This window comes from Papaver somniferum, chromosome 2 (genome assembly GCF_003573695.1).
Source record: "Papaver somniferum cultivar HN1 chromosome 2, ASM357369v1, whole genome shotgun sequence".
Taxonomy (NCBI): domain Eukaryota; kingdom Viridiplantae; phylum Streptophyta; class Magnoliopsida; order Ranunculales; family Papaveraceae; genus Papaver; species Papaver somniferum.
Window position 1 is genome coordinate 54,006,663 of NC_039359.1, and position 16,357 is coordinate 54,023,019.

Sequence of the window (16,357 nt, forward strand, 5' to 3'; positions counted from 1 at the left end):
GGATAACTCTGAAGAACAAGGAGATAGACAGATTATTCTTTTGAATCATTTGCATCCAAATTCATCATCAACATTCAAGTTCCTATAGACTCGGATATGTCCATCAAATGTATAGTTTTTTTTGTGGAAAGCAATTGTTGAAGGCTTACTAGTTCAATACATATATATTATTGTAATCCAGATTCTTTTTGTGGACAACCTCATCCAGATTCACCCCACCTTTTACAACACTTATTCCCGATGCAATTCTAATCCAGATATTGATTTTCACTTTTTCTTTCTCTATCATGTTATTGTAATTTCTGTATTTGAACCTTCGGATATTGAATACCCTCTTGTAATAGCCTTTTACTAGTTCAATACATATTATCATGCTTGAAAAGAAAAAGAAAAAAAATTGACTAATCCTAACAGGTTTTGTACAGTAATTAGAACTCTTTGCGGTAACATAACAAGTAGTGTCTTGGGAGTGATGTGAGCATCCCATGTATGTTGCACTCAAAAAGACAATTTCTCAGGTTGTAAGACCTCCATAAGGTAAAAATTAGGGCTGCACAACGGGTAGGGTGGATAGGATATGGCCTATACCCGCCACCCTACCCGTTTACCGGCGGTTAAGAAAATCTTTACCCGCCACCCTACCCGCCAAATAATGGATAGGGTAGGATACGGTTAAAAAACTGGCGGGTAGGGTAGGGTTGGCGGGTAGAAATAGGGTATCTGCACTTCTAGGTAGGGTGGGTAGGATATGGTCTATACCCGCCATCCTACCCGTTTACTGGCGGTTAAGAAAATCTTTACCCGCCACCCTACCCGCCAAATAGTGGATAGGATAGGATACGGTTAAAAAACTGGCTGGTAGGGTAGGGTTGGCGGATATGGGTAGGGTATGTACACCCCTAGTAAAAATGTCGTCAATTTTTATCATGCAGCTTTGAATCTTATTTCAATCACCAGTTGATTTCTAAGTTGGTCTCTTGAGCCCTTTATATTCTTTACAGTTGATCTTTTCAGCTGAATCATGGAAAAACTTCACAAAATACTTAAGAATCCAGGTGACCCTAAGTTTAGTCCGACTTCAATCAAAAAAAAATAGGGTAACATTTTTCTTTTTTAATTGTAAATTTTAGTAGTGCATTAAGTGGCTTATTTGAGCTTAAGATTTAGCCCCTTCATAGTTCACAGGTTCGTTACCGGCTCAGTGTCCCAAGAGCTCAACCTTTAGAGGCATAAAATTATGCAACCCACTAAGCCAAATCACTGAGTCGAAGTAGGTCGTTTCCGGGCCAGCTAACAAGATAGCCGAGTCAAAAACACAATGTACAGAAGTTGAATAGCGGCAGTACAGTAATTCAAATGTATTTCCAGTGCTTATTCCAAAAATCGGAGTTTACAAGTTTACACGACAAGACAAATGGGACATCGGGACCCACATTTTGCTGGCGTATAATTAAGAAGTGCTAAATTCTTGGAATAATTTAATATACACGAAAAAGGAGTAGATGATGTCCGAAAATGTGGCATAACGTATCGAGCCAGCATCGCCAGGTAAACGCATTATCTTCCTCACACATACGCCCAATCCAAATCCCGAAACGGCTCCATTTCTCACGAAAAAATTTAGTGACGGAGATTTTAGCGGAATTTTTGTTTTTGACTAACTCTCTTTTTTATAGAAAAATTTAGGGGGAGTCTAACAACCAAACAAAGTAGTAGCAGAGCTTGTTCATAGTTCTTACACATAATAGCAATATTAAGGGATTGCAAGTTTTGGAGTCTATGAATAAAAGTAAGACTAGTTTATGTGTTGTTGATTCTTAAGATAGTGTCTTCACTAATGTTTTCCAATTCCGTATAGTGGCTAAGGTTAAATCTTCCCTTGATTGCCTGGTTATATAAAGACTGGAATCTTAACAGTATTTTCTTGGATTCAGCTTGTACTTCAATATTCATGTGTTGTTGCTCCTTTGCCCAGTTGAAAGCTAGGTTTGCACCTCCTGTTGCACCCAAATCTCCCAAGTGGCCTGAATGTCCTCTGCTATCAATGTTGTTTCCTACAGCATCCAAGATAGTTAGTGCAGAGAAGTATTTTATATTTTCAGGATCTTGTATAGTGCAGATTTTGATGATAAAACCAAACTCCTATGGAGCGGAAAAAATTTTGATCGCGCACCTGTGCAAGCAAAAATGAGCGAGAACCTCTTCCACCATCGGATGAAAATGATGTGATGTCATCTAGTCATAGACTTTACTATAGTTATCTTTTCCAATTTAATCGTATCTTCAGTAATTTTCTTGATATTCAGTATATTTTCTTTGTTAACCTACCTCTCTATCCTGATTCCCTCCTTATTCTAGGCGCCAAAAAGAATCATCTATCCTCCTTATTTTAGGCGCAAAAAAAATCTGTTCTCATTCCTCCTTATTTTAAGCGCCAAAAAATCCTAATGTATCTTTTATTCATCTGTAAACCTAAAATACTATCTGTGCTTGAATCTACTACAAGGATATATACTTTCATGTTGAAGAACTTGCATCCTTGAAAAAAAATCACGAAAACAAAAATCCCAAAGGCATCTCTCGGAAGAAATATAGGTAAGAATCTTGATTTGATTTTAGTGGTGATTATAGATAAGTCTTTTTATTTTTGTAGTGCTACTTTTTTAAATAGATTTATTGTATTTTGATGAAAATAAAAATGTGTAATTCAATTGTTGTTGTGAAGTACCCAACACAGCCATACAAAAACAAAAAAGTTCAATTCCCACTTATAAACCGGGAAGATTCAATTTTGATTATTATGTTTTAATTTCTACTAGTTTATTTTACAGGTGATGGTCCTTATTGAAAGCCATCCTCTTCCGGAAGAAGATGATATGGATAACTCGTTTACGAGAGACAATGTGTCAATTAACAGAGACTTGGAAAATAACGACAAGGACGATGGAGTACTAAATATCGGTAAGGAATTTGATTCGGAACAACAAGCTTATGATTATTACAACCGTTATGCTAGAGCATTTGGATTTAGTATACGAAAAGGTTCAAGCACTCACCGTAAGGATAAAACAATCTCTAGAAGAGTTCTCGAATGTTCTAATGCAGGAACATATAAGAAGCATACTAGGGGATCTCCTTTAAAACCACGTTTGTGTGCAAGAACAGGCTGTGAACCAAAATTGATCATTAAATTAAAAAGTGATAATATCAAATACTCTATTGAAGAATTCGTGGAAGATTATAATCATCCGCTTACATGTCCGTCTCAGGTTCATATACTGTGATCGCATAGGCATATACAAACCTCTCAAGCGAGATTGATTGAAAATTTGCATTATGCCGGCATAAGTCAGAAAAATATATTTTCGTACTTAAGTGCTGAATCCGGGGGTTGTAGAAATCTAAATTTCACTAAGATGGACTGCACTAATCATATACAAAGAAGAAGACGTGGAGATGTATTAGAAAAAGGTGATGCTGAGCATCTATTGCAATACTTTCAGTATAAGCAAAAAGAGAATTCAAATTTATTTTATGAATTACAAGTGGATGAGACTGGCCAGTTGTGCAACTGTTTATGGAGTGATGCACAATGTATGATGGATTACAGTTTCTTTGTTGATTTTCTGGTATTTGACACAACATTTAATACTAATGATTATGACAAGCCATTTGCACCTTTTGTTGGAGTTAATAGTCACGGACAAACAACTATATTTGGCTGCGCTTTATTACTTGATGAGAGTACAAACTCGTTTATATGGTTCTCAATGCTATGAAGGGGAAACATCCACAAACTATTTTTATAGACCAAGCATCGGCTATCATGAGCGCAATCAAACAGGTAATTCCAAACACTCATCTTAGAATTTGCTTATGGCATATCTTTCAGCTAGCTATGAAGCATCTTTCCCGATGCATATCTGAGAATGAGACTGAGGAAGATTTTGAATCCATGTGAAATTTGTTGTTGTTGAAGTATAACCTGACTGGGAATAAATGGTTGCAAAAATTATACAAAAAGAAAGATATGTGGGCACAGGTTTATGGTCGTTTCCACTTTTGTGCTGGTATGACAACCACTCAGTGTTCTGAGAGCATAAATAACTTCTTCAAAAAATAGTTAAAGAGAACCTTATCGTTCATAAACTTTGTGATTCAATATGACGAAGTTCTTACTACTAGCCGGGAGACAGAAAATTATGAATATTTCAGAAGCAAGCAAAAAAACCAAAATTGCATACTGAGCGGCCAATAGAAATTCGAGCAGCAGAACGTTATACATTATATATGTTTTCCCGCTTCCAAAAAGAAATTCTTCGTACTTTGGATTTGATTTCAGAAGTTGCTGTTCAGGGATGGACCAATACTCACGTACAAGGTAACATCATTTTATTGTTCTTTAGCTCGTAATGTTACCTATAATTCTTCAGACAATTCTATTAAGTGTAGTTGCAAGCAATTTCAGTTTACGGGAGTCTTGTGTGCTCACTCATTGAAGATATTTCACTTGAATCAATTGCTTGATATACCGTCACAATACTATTTGAGTCGTTGGACAATAGATGCAAAAGCTGGCATTGGTATGGAAGAGCCTGGGAGGCTAATTCAAGGTAGTAATACTTCATCTACCCAACAATACAGTGAGTTGGCACATATGGCTTTATCTTTAGCCACGAAGGGTACAAGCATGGGAACTTCTGGTTCATACACAAAAAAGTTGCTTACTGGAGCCATGGAAGAGATGGATAAATATTTGCAATCTAATCAACATGATCAGACCGAAAAGAAAGAAAATATTGTTGATGCGAATGATAAGACAAGGGTGAAGGAAGTCTGCAAATTCCGCTTGGTGTTAACATAACCGTACGAGACCCTCCTCGAAGAAAACAATCTAGTAAGAAGAAGCTGGGAGAATCAAGATGGCGTATGAGAAAAATAAATCCAACTCTGCAACAAAAAAGCAGTGAGAAGAACAACCAAAACTAAACCAACAACAGTAAAAAGGAAGAGGTAATCACAGAAAGAGCCAGCGGTGGAGAAACAAAGAGCAAAGAAGCGAAAACGACCCCAAGTCAAACCAACAGACAAGTACGTTAAAGCGAAGAAAATTGCACAAACTGAACCTACAATTTTTGGTATGTAATGACTTTATCGCTGTTATATATCATGACTAGTATTTTCGTGTAGTTTGTTCTATATATGTGCTTATCTTTTTTATATAAAAACTAAAGAGTTTATGTGGTATGTAGAGGAACATGGTATAGAAGTATCCTATTTTTGTTCTGATGTAGAAGAAATAGCTCCATTCGTTACTGATGTAGTACTAGAGATACTTCCCTCCAACAAAAAAGTAACCCCAACACATGCATCCATGCCATCGACATCTTATTATTGTCCACAATTTGACAATGAGGTTTGTAATTCCTCGCTCATTTCTCCTAAATAAACTAGATTATTATGTATGATACAGTAAATAATATGTTCATTTAATTAGGAACTAGCTATGGTGGAAGGTGAAACAACACCTCGTGTCGTCGGAAGTGCGGAATCTAACGAGGTAAGACATAATCTAGTAGTTTACCTGGTTTCTATATATGTTTTATCTATAACGTATGTATTGTCCAGAGCTTTTTGGCACTTATGTTGCAACAAAGTTATCCATGCTAATTTATTAGCAAAATCCAAATTTCTGGTAGCACTTTACCTGGTTAGTACACTAGTTTCTTAAAGTTCAAGGCTCGAACTTTAGAGTACTTTATGGAACTAATTACCAAAATCTTCCTCATTGCAGGTGATCAATGTCAGCTTTGATCGGATTATTTTGGTTTCTCATTGAAATGTCGAAAAAAACAACTATCAGTAGATCATGTTCCTTTTTATTTTTCTTCATTGTTAATTTCTTTTCCTCATGTCAGAGAAGCTTTAAACAACTTGATCGACTAAATTAATTACGGTTGTTCAACTTTTTCATTGTTTAAAAATGGTAGTTCTACGTGATTTCTTAGATGATGTTGTTTATTTGATTCCAATTTGCTAGTAAGTTATGTCCATTCCAATGGAAATTAATGACCAACCAAAACAAAAACCATTTTACTTCATTTTCATATGTCTCATCAGCATCCTAAAAAACAATGAAGATATAGACCCGCCATGATGCTGTATGGAGTTTTATTCTATAAGAAAAGTCTAAACTCACCATTTGATAGACATATTTTGGCTCCTAAAATAAGGAGTGAAACAGATAGGTTTGTGAACAAAAAAAAAACTGAATATCAAGAAAATTACGCAAGATACGGTTAAATTGGAAAAGATAACTATAGTTAAGTCTATGATTAGATGACATCACATCTTAATCATCCGATGGTGAAAGAGGTGCTCGCTCATTTCTGCTTGCGCAGGTGCGCGATCAAAAAAAATTCCCAGTGGAGCATGTTGAATCATGTCATAAGGCATTGTAATTTCTGCCAGATTGTCTGGATCTTCCTCATTCAGAGAAAATCTATTTAGAGCATGAGTTGGTAAATTGTGAACTCTATTATAATCACATATATGTTGCTTAATGCAGAGAGAAGTTTGTTTGGCATTAGGTTTTATGTGACTGAAAACTAGATCACATCTAGCCTCCAAATATACCAACAAATAGTGGCATAAGTATTGTAGTTTTCAGAAGTACTCCCAGATATGAACCAGGAGTTGAACAAATATCCATGAAGTTTGTGGTGTTGTAAAACTTCCATGGGATGCCCCAAGGACTTCATGCCAAACATCAATTGCTGCAGGACAGTTTAAAAACATATGTGTCATAGTTTCCTCCCCACTTTTGCAAATTTGACAAATAAGATCAATGTAGTGAAGAATGCTTGCAGTCTTTCCATTAGTGGAAAGGATTTCATGAGCACAATTCCAGATAAAAATCTTTATAACTGGAGCAATATTCATTTTCCATATAGCTTCCCAATTTCTTGTAATGATGTCATTCTTGTATAAGTTATCTACCTTTGCCTTATAAATGGCTTTTATGGAGAACTTTCCAGTTTCATTTAAGTTCCATAAAATTGTGTCCTCTCCCTCTGGATGAGTGGTGAGAGCCAGAATAATTTGAGCAGTGTTTATACTGAAGATGTGTTGAACAAGGTTAGTATTTCATTCCCCAGAGGGTGTCATGAGGTGGTTCAGCATCTGAATATGTTGTGGGCAGTGAGTGGGTTTTGTGAGTTTAAATGTGGAGTTTGGGATCCAGAGGTCTTCCCATATTATGATTCTGTTTCCATTGCATATTTTCCAATAACAATGTTGTTGTATGTTCTGTATGCCTTCAAGGATACCTTTCCAGATCCATGAGTCTCCATCTTTAGCTTTTGTATCCATATTCAGTACATTTCTCCCCAGCAGGTACTTAGCATCCATTAGTTGGTACCATAAAGAGTCTTTATCTTGTTCTAGTCTTCATCCAATTTTTGTAATCATAGAACTGTTGAATAGTTCCATGTTCATTATATCGTATGGGTGAAGATGCTACTTTGGATCTTATAAGGTGCTTGTGAGAGTTCTTATGTTCGGTCATGTTGTGGTGAGTCAATGGATTGATTTAGTCAATTAGTTGTGTAATTCTCAGTGGTGATTCTATAATGAATAAAGAAGTCGTAGCCGTTTGGTGGATGTAGAAAATATTACACACATTGTGTATATTGTTGAACCGCGTTAAATCCGTGAGTACTTTACTTCTTGTTGCTTTGTTTATGGCTTGCATATATGTGGTTCTCTTTCTCTTCTTCTTATCCTATATCATAGTAAGATTCATGGAGCAATCCGAGAGATCGGTGTTTCTTTTTAGCTAATATGTTTCCGCAATATTAGCACGTAGATGGCTCTGAACCCCAACAATCGGTATCAGAGCATTAGGTTAGATACCAATTTCCCCAACAATTGGTATCAGATCTATAGGTTGGGTAGAAGATTTGAAGAGAAAGTTTTGGATTTTCTGGTTGGAAGAAAATTTTGAAGACGAAGGATTTGGTTTCATCAAGTATGTGAGGATTTGATGTTACAGCTTCCGAAGATGCGGAGTTTGATGTTTTCAAGTTAATATGAGATTTGATTTCATCAGTTTTGGGAACAAAGAAAAGTGAAGTGTACTTCGAAAGGAATGGGATTATATCAGGTGATCTACATTCGATATAGTCAAGAATTGTTGTCTTGATGTTTATGGTGCTCTAAATTGAAGATTTGACATTGATACTTATTGGAGCGTAAACCCTATGCATGGCTTCAAGTAAGTTTATTTATTATCTATACTTCGTACTATTATTGGAACTGTTTGAAAGACCTGCGTAGATTGGTTTTCAATTAATCGGTGTTTTCTTGGCAAGACACAAGAAAGCAAGAATATTGTAGTTGGAATACAAATATTGATTTGTATGTTTGTGGAAGTAAAGACGGAATATAAGCATGTCAAAGTCTCATTATTGTTCCAAACCAAGGAAACAATAATTTGGTTATCAATCGTCATCAATTGGATTATCTTGCTACTTGTATTTAACCTGAAGTTGAAGAATGTGAACATGGATTCATACTCGTTCTTCCCTTAGTTGTTTGTTGCAATAATTATTTTGGGAAATCTGGTAGTAGGTTTCGTTTTGGAAATATTGTCCGTTGGACAGGGTTTGATATATTCCAGAAGTGAAGAGTTTGATTTTCAGTCTTAGTATTTGAAGCATGTGGCTACAAATAAGTTGCAAGACATGGATCATTGGATGAGATGTGATATTGTTTGTGGTGGAGCTATGGATTCTTATTATTGTATAAGAAGCAGTTTGTCGACACAGTTTGTTAGGGTTCGTTTATCAGTGTTGAAGTTTGACATTATGTCGGGTTGAACAATGTTTTCTGGAGTTTCTCTCGTACTGTTTCCGATGGAGAAGCTAGATAGTTTGTGATATTTTGATTCTTTTCGATGACGTTCAATCGAAGAGTTGTTTTTGCTATACACCATTTGAAGTCGATCGGAACTAGTTGAAGTGCAAGACCGTTGTGAGAAACAGGTTGGTCTATTTATGTTGCGGATACGTTCTTATTTTGGTAAAGACCCATTGTGAGGAATTTAAAAGGTATCGCTTGGACACTCCAAGAGTTTAAAGAATAAAGATACAATACTACAATGTGTATGGTGGTGTGGCTACGGGAGCTAGCGCATACTACTTGGAGAAAACACGATGCATGAATTCGAGTGGGCTACAATTTCGGCGTGTTTTTCCATCAACCTTTTATTATGAATTGGCTATTTGATTTCCCGATGACCAGTGTGATATTTTCTGTTGGAGAGAGCAACATTATAGCAATGATAATATTTGGGGGTTTGCTCATCTGCTATAGTTATTGAAATTGATTTCAATAGTGACAGAGCCTGTAGTGATGAAGGTAGAAATTTATATTGAGAAAATTTGTTCAGCAACGATATAGTTTCCGTCAAGTTATAAAAACAACAGCGTCTTGAATTTCTTGGAGCTTGAGGAAGTTACCGAAGGTTTCATATTATGGCTGGGTGTGATTGGGTCTTTGTGTGAGGACGGATTATCAGATTTCGAACGTTGGTGTACGTTTTTGGAGCAAGATTGAAAAAGGGATATGCATAAGAGAGAATGTGTGACATTATGTATTGTTACAAGGGTAATAGTAAATTCTTCGACGATGGTCACAGTTCTATCCGAGTCTGATTGTGTTGTGGTTTGACTGTCATGAAGTCGAAACTACATGCTTGCTTAAGAAATTGATAAAATACTATCTTGACAATTATGCCTATAAAAGGACATTGTTGTCAAAGCCCGTTGAGGTTGCTGAAGTGGTGCAGAAGAAGATTGGTGAGTCAACTGTCGAAGTCTTTGTGAAGCTGAACACGTGTTTGGTATGTATGCAATGGTTGAAGATATGATGAGCTTTTTTAAAAGGAGTAAAACTCAATTGGGGAAATATGGTCATAGAATCATGATCCAATCGGATATAGGCTTGTAAAGCAAGATTCATAGATATGAGCTCGAGATTGGCACGCAGTGGCAATGATCCATGGATTGGTTGTATTTGGTGCCAATTAGAGTCATGCTCAATATGCTTTGGTACATACAAGATGGTTAGTTTCTTGGAAGCTAACATAAAGGTTGGTTTGTTAAAACTAACACAAAGTATCTCGTTAGCTCGCTTTGGTGGACATGCTCGTGGAAATGAGCAAGTATGTGATCAGTTGTTTAAATAAGCAATTGACTCGGCTGGAGTTTAGAGACGAAGATGAAGAATATGGTTCTGCTAAGGTAATGCTTAGGCAGACGCATGGAGGCTACTGTGATAGTTTCATTTGCTTATCGAGTAGTTATGGATGTCAGCTCTAATGGATGTGGTGCGCAACTTGGAGTTAGTGGCTCAGAATAGTGGGACATTAACTTAGGTGGAGCAAGGAAGACCGAGATGGAGCTGCTCTCATGGTGGAGCAAGTTTCAAGAGGTAGAGAAGGATCAAATGTGCATAATGACTGTAACTAAGTTCGATTGGTATCATATGGACAACGATCGTGTATGGTCTGATTGAGTTGGCGTGAAATACACCTAGAATGGTGTAAAGGAGTAAGGTGTTTCTCAATATGTTGCATAAAGGATGATCATATGATGATAGTTGTTGATATGGTCAGATTTTTCACCGTGGTGGAGATTTGTACAATCACCGGTAGGTTGGATTGTTAAGTCTGAGTTGGTGACGTTCAAGTTTGGTTCGCTCTCTTATGGTGGAGGTTCTATGGAAAAATTTGGATGAACTACATTTTGGTTTGATTCCTATTGAGGATATGTAGGCAACCAGTGATGGTGCAATATTTTTTTTGTTCAGAACATATAGGGATAACAGTTGATCGTCTGATGCATGAATGCATGATCCGAGGTGGATAATTGTAAGGAAACGGTGGGTTTCCTAAATTGGGTCAACTTCCATATATAATATGGGTTGCCTAATGGACCATGGTTTCCTAGTATGAGTTGGTTTCCTAAACCAAGGAGGCTAATACTTGGGAACCCAGTTTGTGACTCCTATATAAGGAGGTCTAGGCTAAGTGTTTTAGTCATGCAATCCTCAATGTAAATCTCGTAGATATGTGAGGGATTCATCCCACCTATTGAGGTGGTTACGTGAGAGACCTAATGGTGGAAGAAGTACATCATTATGGTGTTTATGGGATACTTATTGATGTTGGAAGATATGTCGTTATGGAGTATTCATATGGAGATGTTGGTAAGACATCTTGTTAAGGAGAAGATCATCTTGGTGGTGCTGGATTAGATTATTGGTGTTGAGCTGAAGGCGTCCATGATAATCTATATCAAGGTGTGCAGATAAGATCGTCTCGTTGTGGTAGATAATGTGGTAAACATTATCTCGTATGGGTGAAGATGCTACTTTGGATATTATAGGGTTCTTGTGAGAGTTCTTATGTTCGGTCACGTTGTGGTGAGTCGATGGATTGATTTAGTCAATCAGTTGTGTAGTTCTCAGTGGTGATTCTATAATGAATAAAGAGGTCGTAGCCGTTTGGTGGATGTAGACAATATTACACACATTGTGTATATTGTTGAACCACATTAAATCCGTGAGTACTTTACTTCTTGTTGATTTGTTTATGGCTTGCATCTACGTGGTTCTCTTTCTCTTCTTCTTATCCCATATCATAGTAAGGTTCATGGAGCAATCTGAGAGATCAAGTGTTTCTTGTTAGCTAATATGTTTCCGCAAGATTAGCACGCAGATGGATCTGAACCCCAATAATTGGTATCAGAGCATTATGTTAGATACCAATCGCCCCAACACTAACCACATACAACCTTGTCTTAAATCATTTATGCTATCAAGCATAACGGACCAAGTTGTCGAATACTTTTTTTGCTTCTTGGCATCCCAGAAAGCCATATTTTACTCTTAATAGTTTTGCCCATAACGACGCAGAAACTTGTAAGAATCTCCATGCCAGTTTGGCCACTAAGGCTTGATTTAGGTCTGACAGTGACCTTATACTCCCATTTCACCTTTTTCCTTCGGAAAGTTGAATCATTCTCATCTAAGGAAGTGCATATTCCTCTTGTCTCTATTTCTCCCCCACCAAAAATCTCTGATAATCTGTGTGAGTTTATTGAGGATAGTTTTAGGAATGCTTTGTGTGTCCATGGGATAGGTTGTTTCTTTTTCAACCAGAAATATTCTCCTCAAATTTTTCAATCAGGTAGTTAAAGTACTATAATCTGTTACCTTGCCGTAATATTTTTAAATCCAGATATTTCTCCTCTTTCTGCAATCTTGAGACCCTTAGAGTTTGGATTATCTCTTCAGCATAAGAATCAGGCACACTTTTGCTAAAATGCATCGATGATTTGAAATGATTGACTAACTAACCTGAAGCATTGTAGTACTGTTGTAAAATGGTGGAGATCGAGTTAATTTTGATTGAATTGGTGTTACCAAAAAGCATGATATCATCTGCAAACATGATATGAGAGACAATTGGAGCCCACTTGTTTATTTTATATCCAATATAAAACCCATCTTCTTCCATTTTGTTGATGATGTTTGATAAATAGTGAGAGCAGATAATAAAGAGGTACGGGGCCTGTCTAATCCATTTTTCTCCGGTGAAAAATCCTTTCGGTTGGCCACTGAGCAATATAGAGTAGGATGCAGTTTGATTACAGCTCAGAATTAAGTTTTGAGCATTTTCTATAATGCCAACACTGTTTAATGCTTTTCTCAAAAATTCTCATTCTAATATGTCATACGTCTTGCTCATGTCAAGCTTAAGTGCGAAAAAACCCTGAGATGTAGATGGAGTGCGCATAGAATGAAACAATTCTTTAGCCACAACAATGTTTCAATAATATGCCTTCCTGGGAAAAAAGCCAATTGGTTGTCTTCAATGAGACCATCAAGAAAACTGCTTAGCATGTTGGTAATGACGATCTTGTGGAGTACATTCCAGAAAGCTATAAGCCTGTAGTATGTCGTCGTTACCACATTCTTCTTCTTTGGGATCAAAGCAAAGTATGTGTGATTCAACCCTGGAGGAATTGCTGAATATGTGAAGCAATTTTGAATTAATTGGACTACCTCTTGGCCAACCACATTCCAGCTCTTTTTGTAGAAAAGATCTGGGTATCCATCCGGTTCTTGGGACTTTAAGGATCCCATTTTTTAACAACACTGAAAATTTCATCAGCACTTAGAATAGCGCTAATTGACCTGCACTCATCTGGATTAATCACATTAGATATTTCAAGCACAAATGAACTAGGGTGAACATTAGGGTCTTTAGTAAACATGTCTTGAAAATGATAATATTTTCTTTTCTTCATGATCAGAAATCCATTCTACGTTGTTTTGTTTTAGAGAAGTAATCCTATTTCTACTCCTTCTATGGACTACTGAGACATAAAATACTTGTATGTTTTTATCTATAGTTGGTACTCATTTGGAATTTTTTCATTGTTTCCAAAAGATTATATCCCTCTTTTCTAAACAAAAAATATGCTGACATATTTCCTTCTCATCCTTTCCAATATCCATCAAGTCAACCAGCTTCTGCTTCTCAATCTCAATCTGTCTTCTAGAGCAAATCATATGGGTATTGTAACTTTTTCATTTTGAAAGAGTGACTACCAATTTGGTCTAATTAGAGGCCACTATGAGGATTACCAACCTCACCTTCACCCCAACACTACCGTGCACTCGTTCAGTTGAACGAGTGGTTGTAAGTGGAACACTATCCCCCCGTCTAAAAAAAATTGTTTTTTTTTACTTTGACGGGGGATTGTCCCCCGTCTATAATTTTTTTTTTTTTGACTTTGACGGGGGACTGTCCCCCGTCTATGTAATTTTTTTGCTTTTTTTTTGGACGGGGGACTATCCCCCCGTCTGTGTAGAGTTTTTCTTCTTTTTTTTTGGACGGGGGACAGTCCCCCGTCTTCTTCGAAAAAAATTTATTACACGCGAGACAATCTCCCGTGTAGTGTTCCTGTTTAAATTTTCCCATAGTGGCTTCAGTCATTCAATTGAATGAGTCCTCTAATATATGAAAGAATTAGTCTTTATTTGGGGATTACCCATAGGATATGATCTTAGTGTCTCCAAATGACTTTCTGCCACACTTCTGAAGTTCTTTGCCCAAGTTCTGTAATCTATTCACCGTGTCACCCTACGTATTTTCCCATTTGGACTGAATGATTTCATCAAACTGAAGGTGATCAGTCCAGTAGTATTCGAACTTCTAGTTCGTTTTCTCTTTGGTGGTCTTCTCATGGTATTAAGCAATATAGGTGAATGGTCAATATCTATACTGGGTAAATGGAGAACTGCCGCGTCAGTGAACAGAAGTCTCCAATCAGTGATGCATAAATCTCTATCTAGCCTCTCAAATATGGATTGTGTTTGCATTGCATTGCTTGACCATGTGAATGCAGGGCTTGCATATCCCAGGTCAATCACATCTCTGTCTCGGAGCATGTTTTTGAATTATGTGCAGCTTATGTCTGAATTTGGATTACCACTGTGCTTCCCATAGTGATGCATGAGCACATTTAAACCCCTATCATGCATCAGGGGTCATTAATGGATGCTATTATATGGCTTGTGTGTTTGTGAGGATGTGAAGGAGGGTCATAGAGACACATATGAGAGTCCATTTCGGAATGGATCACCAGTGCTGCAATAGATGAGATTTTGGCTTTTGGAGATGACAAACAATTCAACATTATCTTGACAAAGGATTGCAAGACCTCCACTTCTGCCATTTGCAGCAACAAAATCATAATGTTGGAAGTTGAGAGAGCTAGATACTCTTATGCTGTTGCTTTCTTTGAGTCTAGTTTCTGATAAAAACATGATGAAAGGTTTGAAACTACGCAGGAATGAGTTAAAGGTTAGAACTGTCGTCTCATTCCCTAGTCCATGACAGTTCCAAGATTGTACTAATATTTTCCTTGAGAATTTTCTAGGAAAGTCGCCATAGCCTTTCCTAATATGTTATAATGGTACTTTTGAGGTGGACCACAGTCCATTAGCTCAGACTAGTCTTTTGTTTCCCATTTGTGAAAACATTAACTTTGGTTCTTGGTGTTGCAGAGTTCTTGCTTGTCTTTTCCACTATTTGATGCTCTTTGAGTTCTCAGTCACAGCTTTAATGAGACTGGTAAGTGGTTGTGGTGATGATGGTTGGGATGTATTTTTAGCAGAGGTGGTGAGGTTGTGAGTTGGAAATGAAATAGAGATATCCGGTGGTGTGGGGGTAAGATGCAGTATAAGGTTTGATTCAGGATTATCGAAGAGAGAATTTGGGTTTTTGCTAGTGCTCGTGGTGGTGATAGGTGTAGGGATGTTTATACAATGGGTAGTTGGTGGTACGTTTGGTGGAGAATAGGTTCGGGTATTTGGGATGCTATCGGGTTGGTTGTAACTGAGGTGGCCAGGATATTTGAAATATTCCCTCCAATATTGCCAGAATTAACATTATGCATGTTTTGGATTGTGACAACGAAATGTTTTCAATTTATTGAGGATTGGACTTATTAGGGAAAGTTTTCAGATTTGCAGAAGATGTTATTCCTGGAATTGGGTTTTGGATGGGATTTTCCAACTATGTAGTAGACTCAGTGGTTCAACTAAGGAAATATTGGGGTTGTTGTTATTTTGGGTATGACCCACCAGATTTGTTGACTGAGGATTAGGGTTTCCTCCATGAATGGCTTCTAGGGATTCTTGGTGGTTTCTAGTTATTTGGATTTTTTGTGGTTGCTCCGGTTTGAAGTTGGCATTAATTTCTTCAGTGAGCCTGTCTACTGATTTGTCTTGCATTTTCTCCATGAAAGTATATGGGGAGATAAATCCCAGCTTCTCACATTCTTTTGATAGCTCTAGACATTGCTTCATGATATGGACAAATTTTCCTCAAAAGAAACAAACCCCTTGAAAGTCTTTCAAATCTGAAAGCAACTGTGAATTTCTTTTTTGATGGTAGAAGGAAAGTCATTTCCTGCTTCAATGATTTTTATGTCGATTTGGACTCTTACCCTTGCAAAGCTTCCCCACTTTGCTTGTTCTTCAGTTTGAATATGATACGTGACATTAAATTGAATCATACCTTGTTGGTTACACTCAACCAAAGTAGTTGGCTCAGTCTGAGTCATTGAGTCACCTCCTTGTTGTGTACATTCTCATCCAGTTGTACTTGCTCATTAAAGATAATTATCATCGGCACGGTACTTTGATCAGGAGCTGTAATATTCTCATTTTCATTTTCCTGTTGACTTCCATTTAATGCATGTATTTGATCTGTCAGGAT